This window comes from Cololabis saira, chromosome 11, assembly GCF_033807715.1.
Source record: "Cololabis saira isolate AMF1-May2022 chromosome 11, fColSai1.1, whole genome shotgun sequence".
NCBI lineage: Eukaryota > Metazoa > Chordata > Actinopteri > Beloniformes > Belonidae > Cololabis > Cololabis saira.
The window spans coordinates 9230203-9243571 of NC_084597.1; positions in this window are offsets into that span (position 1 = coordinate 9230203).

Consider the following 13369-nt stretch of genomic DNA (forward strand, 5'->3'; position numbering starts at 1 on the left):
ATCACAATGAAATCGACACATATTATTGTCATAAGCGTCCTTATTAACTGTGTTGAGTATCGTGGTCATAACTTGAAGGGAACTGCCATTTTACGTCACTCTGAATTTTTTGGTAAAATAATAATTTAAAATCATAGGCTTGGTCTTAAGACAATAAAATGGCAGTTTCAGATAGCTTACAACAGGATTAAAAAATCATACGCTGGTACATATCGCTTTTGAAGAACTTTGTAACTCTCTTTTTCCAAAAATGTATTCATATACAATTAAATCATATCTTTGTCATGCCATGTCCAATTAACTTCGTAAACTTCGTAAAAATATTGTTTACTGTGATGTGAAAATATATTTTGTGGGTACAACGCGGGATTTTTAATGAAGATTTATTTAAATCCATTGGATTTAAAGCAAACTGGCTCTGTGTGCCGGCCCTGCAGCGGAGCGGAGGCCGAGGGGGAGGGAGGAGGGGGGGAGCGGGGGGACGTTGTTGCGTGGTGACGTCACTCACAAGACATGACACGTCGTGTTTTCACGAGCCCGACTCCATGGTCCCGAATCTGTAAGTATTTTTTGTTGTGTGCATAATTGTAGAGTAGTCTTAAGACATCTATGGTGTAATAATCCTGTGGAATACTTTTCACCGATGTATTTCGGCGGCGCATGTCTTTAAGCAGACATGCAGCTCGCTTTGTTCATCTACAGAGACCACTTAAATAAAACCACACTGATTTTGAGTCAAACCCGTCTTTTTACATTAAATTTTTAGACAGAAAATAATTACAGTGCATGTATTACACCTTATTGCACAGCAGCTTTGCAATTTTATTATATTATTATCGGCTTTCAGCCGAGATCTGGTCAGGACCGCGCAGCGCCGCGGAAGAGGTGCATTCAGGGACCGGTCGGAATTCTAAAATTACCGATTATCCTACTGGTGCGTTCAGGGACAACTGGAATTTACTGTATTTGGCGAGAATTGCTTCATTTGCTTAAAAATTATTTAAAGGTGACCTATTATGGCATTTAATGTATATTTTAAACAGGCATTGAATGTCTTAAAAACAAGCTTTTGAATGTTTTTTCTACATAAATGAGAAATTCAGCCTCTGGGCCATGTCTTTATTTTTACCGTTTCTAACCTTCTCTATGAGGGATTCTGAGGGGAGGGGGGGCTATGTTAATGAGGCTCTGTGCTGATTGGCTGCCTGAATGACGTGTAGCAGGGGAGCTTTAAGCCTAAATCACAGTTATGGGTCAATGATGTATAAGGCCTTTGAGTTATTTATCTCAAAATTAATAGATTTCCTTAACAAAATTTATGTTTTAATAAGTATCAGTAATTAAATTAACTGTTCAAGAAAGATAGACTCATGTGTCCTTTCATTTTCGAAAACCATTTTTAAATACATATTATCTATAATGGAAGTGTCACCCTCATAAAGCCATTATATATATTTTTTTTTTCTCTACAATTCATAAAACTGATTTAAAATGTGTACAAGTAGTATCCACTTATGCATACTATACCAATGATTTATATTTGAACCAAAACTCATAGACATTAAATGTTGAATCGTTGGTTACCCCACATGACGGGTGGTTGCCCCAAATGATGAGAAACAGCAGACAGTTAAGATTTGAGACAAATTTAAAGACATTTTATTAAAGAATCAGCATAACTATGTCGTTGTATGTTCCTATGTTTTTCATAATAGGTCTTCTTTAAAGAGGGATAACTTTCATTTATAGTTAGAAGAAGAACCATGAAAGTTTTTAAGATGTTTTGCAAGACGTGGACCCACATTTATAAAGAAATCATTGAATTTATTAGCAATTTGTGTATGCTCTGTTATCTTATGCAGCATCCTGAAATGTAGACTGGGCTGGAATAGATGATTTTTTTTATCTTGTTGAGTGATTCTTTCAATATTTTCCATAGATCATTTATTTATTTATAATAAGATGGTTGTATTTATTCCTATAATTTTTGTATGTAGCACAATTTAAAGGACTAGGACTTTGAAAATGCCTTTTATAAAGCTTGTTTTTCTTTAAAGCAGATTTCCTAAGTTCTATAGTAAACCATGGTTTGTTAAGGTTTTCAGAGCTTCCTTTATCTTTAGAAATAAGATAAAAGTTGTGTTTAGAATTGTACTGTGTGGCATGAAGCTTTCATCCAACCAGTGTGCTGTTAAACTTAAAAGTAAAAACGTTTTACTACCTCCTCTCGAAACACTGAGCCAGGCCTGGTGAAAAATGTGATATTTCATGGTTTGCATTAATGGGCGGGACCTAATGGCTCAACAGCGCCCCCTAGAAAACTTTGTGCCTCAAGCCCCACAATACGGTTTGACGTACATGCACCAAAATCGGTACACACCTGTATCATGTCGTAACTTAAAGAAAAGCCAGGCCTGTCGATACATTTGATATTTCATGGTTTGCATTAATGGGCGTGGCCTAACGGCTCAACAGCGCCCACTAGAATACTTTTCTCTGCCATAACTTTTGAAAGGTTTGACATAAAGAGTCGTGGGTGGTGTCATGGGACTAGGTATTGAGTCCTTGACCATAATTGGCGAAAATGAGCCCCGCCCCTTCTTCTGATTGGTTGTCCCTATTTCCTGCTATAACATTTGAATGTTTTGACATAGAGAGTCGTGGGTGGTGTCATCAGATTCTGTATGGAGTCCTTGACCTTCATTGGCCTCAATTAGCCCCGCCCCTTCTTCTGATTGGTTGTCCCTTTTTTCTGCTATAACTTTTGAATGGTTTGACATAGGAAGTCGTGGTGGTGGTGTCGTTTCTGATATGCTTATGGGGGGCGGTGGCCGTGAGTGCGAGGGCCCGTTCATCGCTGCTTGCAGCTTTAATCATTGTTGTTTCAGCTCTTTCTGCTGGCCTTTGTTTCATACTCATAACTTATACATACCTCTCTGTCTTTATTTGGAAGACTAAAGGCACCGTTAGTCTTCCACACAGCGTCTCTCGTCACCTGCATGTAGAGATGCACCGATCAGGATTTTGATGGCCGATCACCGATCACCAAAAGCAGTATCTGCCGATCCCGATATTCCCAATCACCGATCACAGCGTGAAATCCATAAATTCTTCAATATTGTTCTCTAATGTACACACCACTGACATTATACTATTAGGTATAAAAATTAGGATTTAATAAAGTTAATTTTGTCCCATAGATTACAATTTTAATTTGCTAGTCTGTCTGATAGGTCCACTCTTTCTCACTCACGTTAAGTAGGCCTATCTCTTCAAATAAAGTGGAACATCCTTCAGGCATTCAGCGTTTCTTTCCTTGTGTCTTATTTATTTATTTATTTTGGCTCCAATAAGTGTCACAGCAAAGATATTTTATCTTAGAGGAAAAAACTAATAGTGTTCTGAAACGGTCATCTCCTCCAGCTCACTTGGCTTCCAGTAAATCGGATCAGGAAGGAGTGGTTGACGCACCAATCCTGAAAAATCATAAATTCATTATGATTGTTTTCTGGATTGATTACAAGGTATTATCAGGTAATGTGTTCCAGCCCCATTTCTTTGCAGGATCTCTCATGATTTTCTGTTCTGTTTGAATTTCTATTTCTCTCTGATGTCCTCTCTTTTCTTTGATAAGTTCATCTTTCTCGAGGTCCAATCTTGTCTTCTGCTCAATCAAAGCAGTTCTCTCCTTCTCATTCTCCCATTTACTTTCTTCCATATCTCTTTCTGATGTTTCTTTTATGTTATTTTTTTTCTTCCTCTAAGTTTAAGATCTGCTGCAGAAGCTTTTCCTTCTCTGTCTGTATTTCTTGGAGACCTTTATACTTTTTAATCTTCGTCTCATTGATTTCTCTTTTGCTCTTCCAGTTGTTTCCTGTCATTCTCCATTTCTTTTTACCTGTTGCTGCAGACTCTTGTTTTCTACTTGTAGTTCCTTATTAATTTTCCCTTCTTTGTCTTTGGATTGCTGCATTAGTTTTCTCTATTTCAGTGGTATATTCACCTCTTCAAATTGTTTCTTTTCCTCCTGTAGTTCTTCAAAGTCTTCCAGCCCCATTTCAATTATCTTTGCAGGATCTCTCAAAAGGAAAATCATGAAAACATTTTGAAACGTGAATTCATATGAATGTATGTATGTACATCAAACTTGTGTAGAACATTACAAAAATGATGAAACTGATGAGTAAATCACTTTTTACCTGATTGAAAGCATAAATCTAAAAGAGTTGTTTAAGACTATTTGATCAGGGGTCATATTCACCAGTGCTTTGCAGCTTCTTTCAGCTGCATATAACAGCACCATGTCACTGTTCTCAGCTGGAATTTGTTTATTGATATATTTGTATTTACCTCCCTTTAGTCTATTTTATTGTAATATTTTATTGTATGCATGTATGAGTGTTTGTTTTAATGCTATGAAGCAGTTTGGTCAATGTTGGTTGTTAAAATGTGTTCTACAAATAAAGGTCGATTTGATTTGTGAAACACCAAGTCAGTGATTCAAACCCTCCTGGTACGATTCCAGCGTGAGCTCATCATTGATAAGAGGGCACAAAGGAAAAAATAAATACATTATATATAAACAAAACATGTGTTTTAACAGCACTGCAGAGATATTTCAGAATGGCAATGACACAGATTAGGAAAAGCTGGGATGATGTGACAATAGAAATTAAAAATAACACCTCAATTCTTCCCCTTACTTTGTTTTTTATATCTTTTTAGATAGTGTTTCAATTCAATTATTTTGTATACCGCCACTTGACAAAAAACAAGTGGCGGTATACAATTCTTTTTTTTTTTTTAAGAAAATGGTTTGTAAAGCTATTTTTGAAGCGTATAAGTGCAATTGACCATCTTTCTATTGTTTCTTTGCCTTTTGTTGTTTCTTTGCTTTTCTATTCTCTTTTTGGTTTTCTGGAGGTCGGTAGCCAAAAAAAGAAAGTTGGTAATATAGGATAGGCTTTTATAAGCATTTTGCTTCAGCCTATGCCTTTTCAGTTATTGTTCAACACATTTTTTGGTTTTGTATGAAATGTTAATGCTGTGCACAATGTTTTTTTGGTGTTGTTTTGTGTTGTCATGACTGAATAAACTTCATTCATTCATTCAATTCATTCAAAATCCCGACCGAATTAAAAAATTCTAATTTAGTTCAAATATATGAAATTAAGATATTCTTCTCATTTCACTTGTTCATGTGATTTTCAGATCTGAAACATGTTCTATATGAATCAAAGTGAAAGCAGGATGATGCCAGCAAGAACATCTAATGTCACTGAGTCTTAAAACAAAAATAAAAAGACATATTATGCATGCTGGACGACCGTTCCCACAAAACTTCATTTACAGCAGTGATTTGATTAGTTATTGTGCATCTGTGAACGACATTGCAAAGTTGAATGAGTTCACTGAGCACCATGTGAGACGCGTCACTCAAAGGGCTGGAGTCACGCAGTGAGAGTGAGGTACGGCTGCCACCTTGTGGACATATTTGTCATCGCAGGTGTGGCATACAGAGCCATCGGTAATATACAGTGGCGTCAATTCAGTCGAAGCTAAGGTATGGCAAGGTTACGAGTCACAGAACTTAACTAGAGTATCAATCAACACGTCCAGCAAATACTCATCACAGAAGTCTATGTAGCTTATCTGTGTGGTCAAGAAAATTGGAACTTTTTCAAATGCAGTCTCGCTCACTGCAAAAACTCAAAATCTTACCAGGAATATTTGTCTTATTTCTAGTTAAAATGTCTAATTTTTAGTCAAAAAATCTCATTACACTTAAAACAAGATTCATCACCAGAAAAATAACTTGTTATTTGACCATTTTCACCTGTTTCAAGTAAATTTTCACTTGAAATAAGTAGAAAAATCTGCCAGTGGGACAAGATTTATCTTCTCATTACAAGCAAAAGAATCTTGTTCCACTGGCAGATTTTTCCACTTATTTTAAGTGAAGATTTACTTGAAACAGGTGAAAATGGTTGTTTTTGAGTCTTGTCTTAATGAGATTTTTTTTGACTAAAAAATAGACATTTTAACTAGAAATAAGACAAATGTTAAGAGTTTTTGCAGTGTATAATAACTAGTGAAATCGATCATGTTGTTCTGATTTGCATTTGTAGTTATTCTATATGTATTAAGTAATAGAATAATCAATACAAATGGACACAGAGTAATTCCATAAATGTATTTAAAAAACAAACATTTACATTTTCCCTTGAAGCCGAAGTGTGGCGGCTGCCATACCTTCATACCCAATTGGTAATATACCCTCATTATTATTAGTTATCTGTTTAATATGACTTGCATTAAGTATAGCTCCTTGAGTGTGTTGAAAATGATCTGTGTTGTCTGATACGAAAAGGATAGTTTATTGTTTGACAATGTGGTGATGCAGTGTCTAACTCTCACCAGCAGAGGGCGCGTTCTCTACACTATTTTCCGGGTCAATGGAAATCTCGTGGGAATGGAAGTCAGATGTTGGAAAAAAGAGAGGAACTACTGGTCTGATTCTCTGCTCTTGAACATCTTTGAGAAGAATCCCCCCTTTCTCTTTTTTCAGGAAGCTCTTGGAGCTCTCGTTCCTTCTCTGCCTCGTGGAACTTTTTCAGCTCCTCTTCTAATTAAACTGTTTCGTTCTTCCTGAATTTCATTCATCAGTCTGTTTCTCTCTTCACCCAGTTCTCTTTGTTTGTTATCCAAACATTTGTTCATTTCACTGATAATATTTCCACCCTTCTTCAAGCAATGTTTCCTCTTCAGCAATTCATCCATCTCGTTCTGAACTTGAAGCTTTTTCTCTTCCAAAGCTGCTTTTTGATGGTTGAATTGCTGCAGCAGCGTTTCCTTCTTCATCTGGAGGCATTGAAGGGTTTCCATCGTTTCAATCTTTGTCTCACTTCTCTTTTCTCCAGCTGCAGTTTGTTTCTCCCTCTCCTCTTCCAGTTTTTTCCTGTTATCCTCCAATTTTCTTGCAGCTCAGTGGCGTCAATTCAGTGGAAGCTAAGGTATGGCAAAGTTACGAGTCACAGAACTTAACTAGAGTATCAATCAACACGTCCAGCAAATACTCATCACAGAAGTCTATGTAGCTTATCTGTGTGGTCAAGAAAATTGGAACTTTTTCAAATGCAGTCTCGCTCACTGCAAAAACTCAACATTTTACCAGGAATATTTGTCTTATTTCTAGTTAAAATGTCTCATTTTTAGTCAAAAAATCTCATTACACTTAAAACAAGATTCATCACCAGAAAAATAACTTATTTGAATATTTTCACCTGTTTCAAGTAAATTTTCACTTGAAATAAGTAGAAAAATCTGCCAGTGGGACAAGATTTATCTTCTCATTACAAGCAACAAAAATCTTGTTCCACTGGCAGATTTTTCCACTTATTTTAAGTGAAAATCTACTTGAAACAGGTGAAAATGGTTGTTTTTGAGTCTTAAATGTAATGAGATTTTTTTTACTAAAAATTAGACATTTTAACTAGAAATAAGACAAATATTCTTGTTAAGGTTTTGAGTTTTTGCAGTGTATAATAACTAGTGAAATCGATCATGTTGTTCTGATTTGTATTTGTAGTTATTCTATATGTATTAAGTAATAGAATAATCAATACAAATAGACACAGAGTAATTCCATAAATGTATTTAAAAAACAAACATTTACATTTTCCCTTGAAGCCAAGGTGTGGAGGCTGCCAGACCTTGCTATACCCAATTGACGCCCCTGCTGCAGCTGCAGATGATTTTTTTTTCTAATTTTACTTCCTGCCTGGTTTCCTCCACATTTACCTTGGATTGCTCTGTTAGATTTTTCCATCTCCAGGATTTTCTTCTCTTCCTCCATGAGGTTATGTTCCTCTTTTAAAGTTAAAAAATGATGCAGCATGTTTTCCTTATCTGTCTGGAGTTCTTCAAACATTTCCTCCATTTTTATCTATGTATGTCTCACTGATTTCTCTTGTCTCCAGCTGCAGTTCCTCCCTCTCCTCTTCCAGTTGTTTCCTGTCATCCTCCAGTTTTTTCACCTGTGGCTGCAGACTATTCTTTTTTAATGTTAATTATTGTGCACATTCCTCCAATTTTAGATTTGATTGCTCTCTTAGAGATTTCTGCATCTCCAAGGTTTTCTTTTCTTCTGCAGTGAGTTTCTTTTCCTCCTTAAAATTGAAGGATTGCTGTAGCAGCTTTTCCTTCTGCGTCTGGAGGTCTTGAAGGTCTTCCTTCATTTCAATCTTTGTCTCATTCATTTGTCTTTTCTCCAGCTCTAATGTCTCCCTCTCCTCTTCCAATTGTTTCCTGAAATCCTCCAGTTTTCTCACCTGCAGCTGCAGATGATTCTTTTCTAATTTTAGGCAAGGCACATTTATTTATATAGCACAATTCAACACAAGGTAATTCAAAGTGCTTTACATTGACATTTTAACTGTTGCTTGGTTTCCTCCACGTTTAGCTTGACTTGCTTTGTTATATAGATTTCTCCATCTCCAAGGTTTTCTTTTCTTCTTCAAAAGTTTAATTTTCTACTCTAAGTTGAAGATCTGCTGCAGCATCTCTGTCTTTATCCGTCTGGAATTCTTTTAGACCTTCCTCCATTTTAATCTTCATCTCACTGATTTTCTGTTCTGTTTGAATTTCTTTTTCTATCTGATGTCTTCTCTTTTCTTTGATAAGTTCATCTTTCTCGAGGTCCAATCTTGTCCTCTGCTCAATCAAAGCAGTTCTCTCCTTCTCATTCTCCCATTTACTTTCTTCCATATCTCTTTCTGATGTTTCTTTTATGTTATTTTTTTTCGTCCTCTAACATTAAGATCTGCTGCAGAAGCTTTTCCTTCTCTGTCTGTAGTTCTTGGAGACCTTTATACTTTTTAATCTTCGTCTCATTGATTTCTCCTTTGCTCTTCCAGTTGTTTCCTGTCATTCTCCATTTTTTTTACCTGTTTCTGCAGACTCTTGTTTTCTACTTGTAGTTCCTTATTAATTTTCCCTTCTTTGTCTTTGGATTGCTGCATTAGTTTTCTCTATTTCAGTGGTATATATTCACCTCTTCAAATTGTTTCTTTTCCCCCTGTAGTTCTTCAAAGTCTTCCAGCCCCATTTCAATTATCTTTGCAGGATCTCTCAAAAGGAAAAACATGAAAACATTTTGAAACATTACAAAAATGATGAAACTGATGAGTAAATCACTTTTTACCTGATTGAAAGCATGAATATAAAAGCGTTGTTTAAGACTATTTGATCAGGGGTCATATTCACCAGCGCTTTGCAGCTTCTTTCAGCAGGATATAACAGCACTATGTCACTGTTCTCAGCTGCAATTTGTGCACGTTCAGGCTTTAGTGGATGACACCACCCACAACTCTATGTAAAAACCATTCAAATGTTATGGCAGAAAGTAGGAACTATCAGATATCGACCAATCAGATGAAGGAGCGGGGCTAATTCATGCCAATGAAGGTCAAGTACCCAAAACCGAGTCAGATGACACCAACCACCACTCTCTATATCAAACCATTCAAAAGTTATGGCAGAAAATAGGATCTATCAAATATTGACCAATAAGAAGAAGAGGCGGGGCTAATTTTCACCAATTATGTTCAAGGACTCAAAACCGAGTCTGATGACACCACCCACGACTCTTTATGTCAAACCATTCAAAAGTTATGGCAGAAAATAGGAACTATTACATATCGACCAATCAGAAGAAGGGGCGGGGATAATTTTCACCAATTAAGGTGAAAGACTCAAAACCGAGTCCGTTGACGGCCCGAACCGTAACGTGCACCCAGGTGTGTTATACATCAAAATGTGCGTCTCGATCCTGCAACGATACGCATTACTTTTCTCAGTCAAAAGCGTTACCGTGGCGACAATAGACGCCAAAAAGCGCGCACCCCCTTCATCTGATTGGTCCATATTTGATAGTTCCTACTTTCTGCAATAACCTTTGAATGGTTTGACATAAAGAGTCGTGGGTGGTGTCATCGGACATGGTTTTGAGTCCTTGAACATTATTGGTGCAAATTAGCCCCGCCGCTTCATCTGATTGGTCGATATCTGATAGTTCCTACTTTCTACCATAACTTTTGAATGGTTTGATATAGAGAGTTGTGGGTGGTGTCATCCGCTAAATGTCGAGGGCCCGTTCATCGCTGCTTGCAGCTTTAATTTCAATTTAATTTCCTATTTCAATTATCTCTGCAGGATCTCTCAAAAAGAAAAACATGAAAACATTTTGAAACGTGAATTCGTATGAATCTATGTACCGTATGTACATCATAGACTACTTGTGTAGAACATTACAAACATGATCAAACTGATGAGTAAATCACTTTTTACCTGATTGAGACACTCGGCAGCATCATTACCACTGGAAACAGGTGAGGTGGTTGAGAGGAAATCATCGCTTATACCCCATGATCCTGATCAACATTTGGGACTTTAGTTGACAGTCATGTATCAACTGCATAAACTTCTGAGAAAAGTCAGAGTAAGTTAAAAGTGCAAAACTAAAAAAGTATGAAAAAAAAACAATCGAATCATCTCTGGAAGCTAATCGACATTTCATGCCACAAAAGCCTCCCAGAAACAGTTGGGACAGTTGAGCTTTTTCTGCTTTGTAATGTTGCTTTGTCTCATCCAATAGATGACACATCCAGTTGTGTTATGTTCTTTATTTTTCCTGCAATTTTTTATCGGAGCTGTAAAGTAGCAGCTCCAGCTGGCATCTATTTTCCTGTGGATACCTGCGTGCTGCTCTGATCATCACATGTTATTTTCACAGTAAATCTGTCAACAGGATGAGGGAGAACTTGTAGTCCTTCACCATATCTGTGTTTTATATTCTCTCCTCTGAATTTTTGTGTCAGCTTAAAACCAATTTGATGATAAGAAGTTAATGTCCCATTACTGATTATAATATGCAGAGGTGTCAAAAGTATTCACATTCATTACTCAGGTAGATTATAGATACTAGAGTTTAAAAATACTCCTGTAGAAGTTGAAGTATCAACTCAAGTTTTTTACTCAAGTAAAAGTATAAAAGTACTGGTTTCAAAACTACTTAAAGTATAAAAGTAAAAGTAATGTAAGGGGGAAAAAAGCCATTAAGGACAAAAGCCATTGAAAATGAATGTATCTTAGTATAATGTAAATATATTTTTTTTTTTTTTTTTTTTTTTTTTTTTTTTTTTTTTTTTTCCTTGTCTGCACACATATTATTGATTGATACCATGACGGTAGAAACCAAAAGTGTATATATGTGCATTATTACTATATGTAATATATACATATATATATACGCACACATATGCGTACACATACATAAATATACACATACAAACCCAGTGTTTTTTTTTTTTTTTTTTTTTTTTTTTTTTTTTTTTGGGGGGGGTGGGGGGGGGGGGTGACGACATCCACTGCCAATCCAGGAAGCAGGAACACACGGAGACACACGTCAAGCACTGCAAATCTGCAACAAAAAAACCACAAACAAAGCACGAAACCGGCACGGAGCCATCCAAAACACGAACAGCAATCGACCTAAATCTTGAGATCTGATCGCAGTCTGAGCTAAGCTATCGCTACCGCTACCTAAACCCAAAAACTAGAGAGCCAGCATGCAGGTGAACAAGCCAGTGTGTATGTCTATGTGTGTGTGTGTGTATGTATATGATCATGCATGTGTGTGTGTGTGTGTGTGTGTGTGTGTGTGTGTGTGTGTGTGTGTATGCATGTGACTAAATGACTATATGTGTGTGTGTATGTGTGTGTGTGTGTGTGTGTGTGTGTGTGTGTGTGTGTGTGTGTGTGTGTGTGTGTGTGTGTGTGTGTGTGTGTGTGTGTGTGTGTGTGTAATAAACCAAACAAAGCTCCACCTGAAGTGTATCTATAGTGGGGGAGGGGGGGGAGCAACCCCGCCACCCGCGAGACCAGAGGCCGACAAGGAAGAGCCCGGAACCCAGGCCACCGGCAACCCCACAGAGGGGAGAAGTAGGAGGGAGGCAACCCACCGCCTGCGAGGCCCCCCCCCCACCCGGCGGCGGCCGAGGGGGCCCGCGGGCGGGGCCCCCACGGCGCGGAAAGAAGCAGCCAGGGATCCCGCGGCGGCGGACCGCGACCCAGGCAATCCCCGGCCACCCGGTCCGGGCCGGACACGCGGCCAGGAGGCCCTCACCCTTCAGGCCAACGACCCCCACCCGGCAGGGGGCCAGCCTGCCCGGAGAGACAGAGCCGCCCCGGCCGCCGACGCGGGCAGGCGCACCCGTCCCCCACGAAAGTGGCCCTCCAAGACCAGAGGGGCGCCCCGCCGTAGAGGCAGCGGGGGGGACCGGAGACGGGCCCGGAGAGAGGGAACCCCCCAACAAGGCGACACCCGCGCAGGCCCGACAACGGAGGGCCCCAGACCCAGGCATCCCATTCATTCATCCATTCACCTATTCGATACCTATACTAATAATAATATAATATACTATACATAATAATAATAATAATACTAATAATAATACTAATAATAATAATAATAATAACCATCTTTGTATAAAATAATATTGATAAATTATTAAGTTTTTGATGTCCTGCCAATGGAGGCTCAAATCCTCCATGGCAGGACCCTTCCATACCGCATTCCCACCGACACAGACATACAATCACGCACCGTTTCCCCCTCCCCGGGGGGATCCAGCACCGCCAGAAGGCACCCCAGGCTGCACGGCGGGCCCCGCCAGGCCCGGGTAACCCGACCCACCCGTCCCAGGCCCAGGCCGGTGAGGGAACGCGGGTGATGTGGGACCCCCTCCCGCCCCTTGTGTTGAGTGCATGTGATTAATGCCATAAAAACAGGGAGGAGGGAGGGCCAAGTATCGATTGACACAGACCCCCCCCCCTCCCGAACTACGTGTCCTTGTCAAATGTATTTATTAAGTGTTGAATGTGCAGTGTCTATTTTGCTGTTAAAACCGTGAGGCGGGGAGTGCCAGGCCCCGCGGGACAGTGCCCCCCACGACCCGGACCCCCCGCCTTTCGCCTATGTGTGTATGAATCGTGTAGGGGGGGCAAGAGGGGGAGCGGAGGCCGAAGCCAGGAAGCAGGACCAGCAAAGCCGGCCCTGATAAGACACCCGCGTCCCCCCACCGGCCGTCCAGTAGACGGGGGCCGGCCCCCCGAGCCAGGCAAGGGCCCCACCGTACCTCCAAGGGCGCCCCCGGCGCCGCCGGAGCCCCCAGACGGAGGGGGAAACGGTCCAACATCCTCCCATTCATACTGACAACATAAGACATAGATACCTGGGAATGGTGCCACCCCGCCGTCGCGCCCGCCCGTGCACCCCCCGGTCAGGGGAGGCCCGCTCCCCGGACCCGGC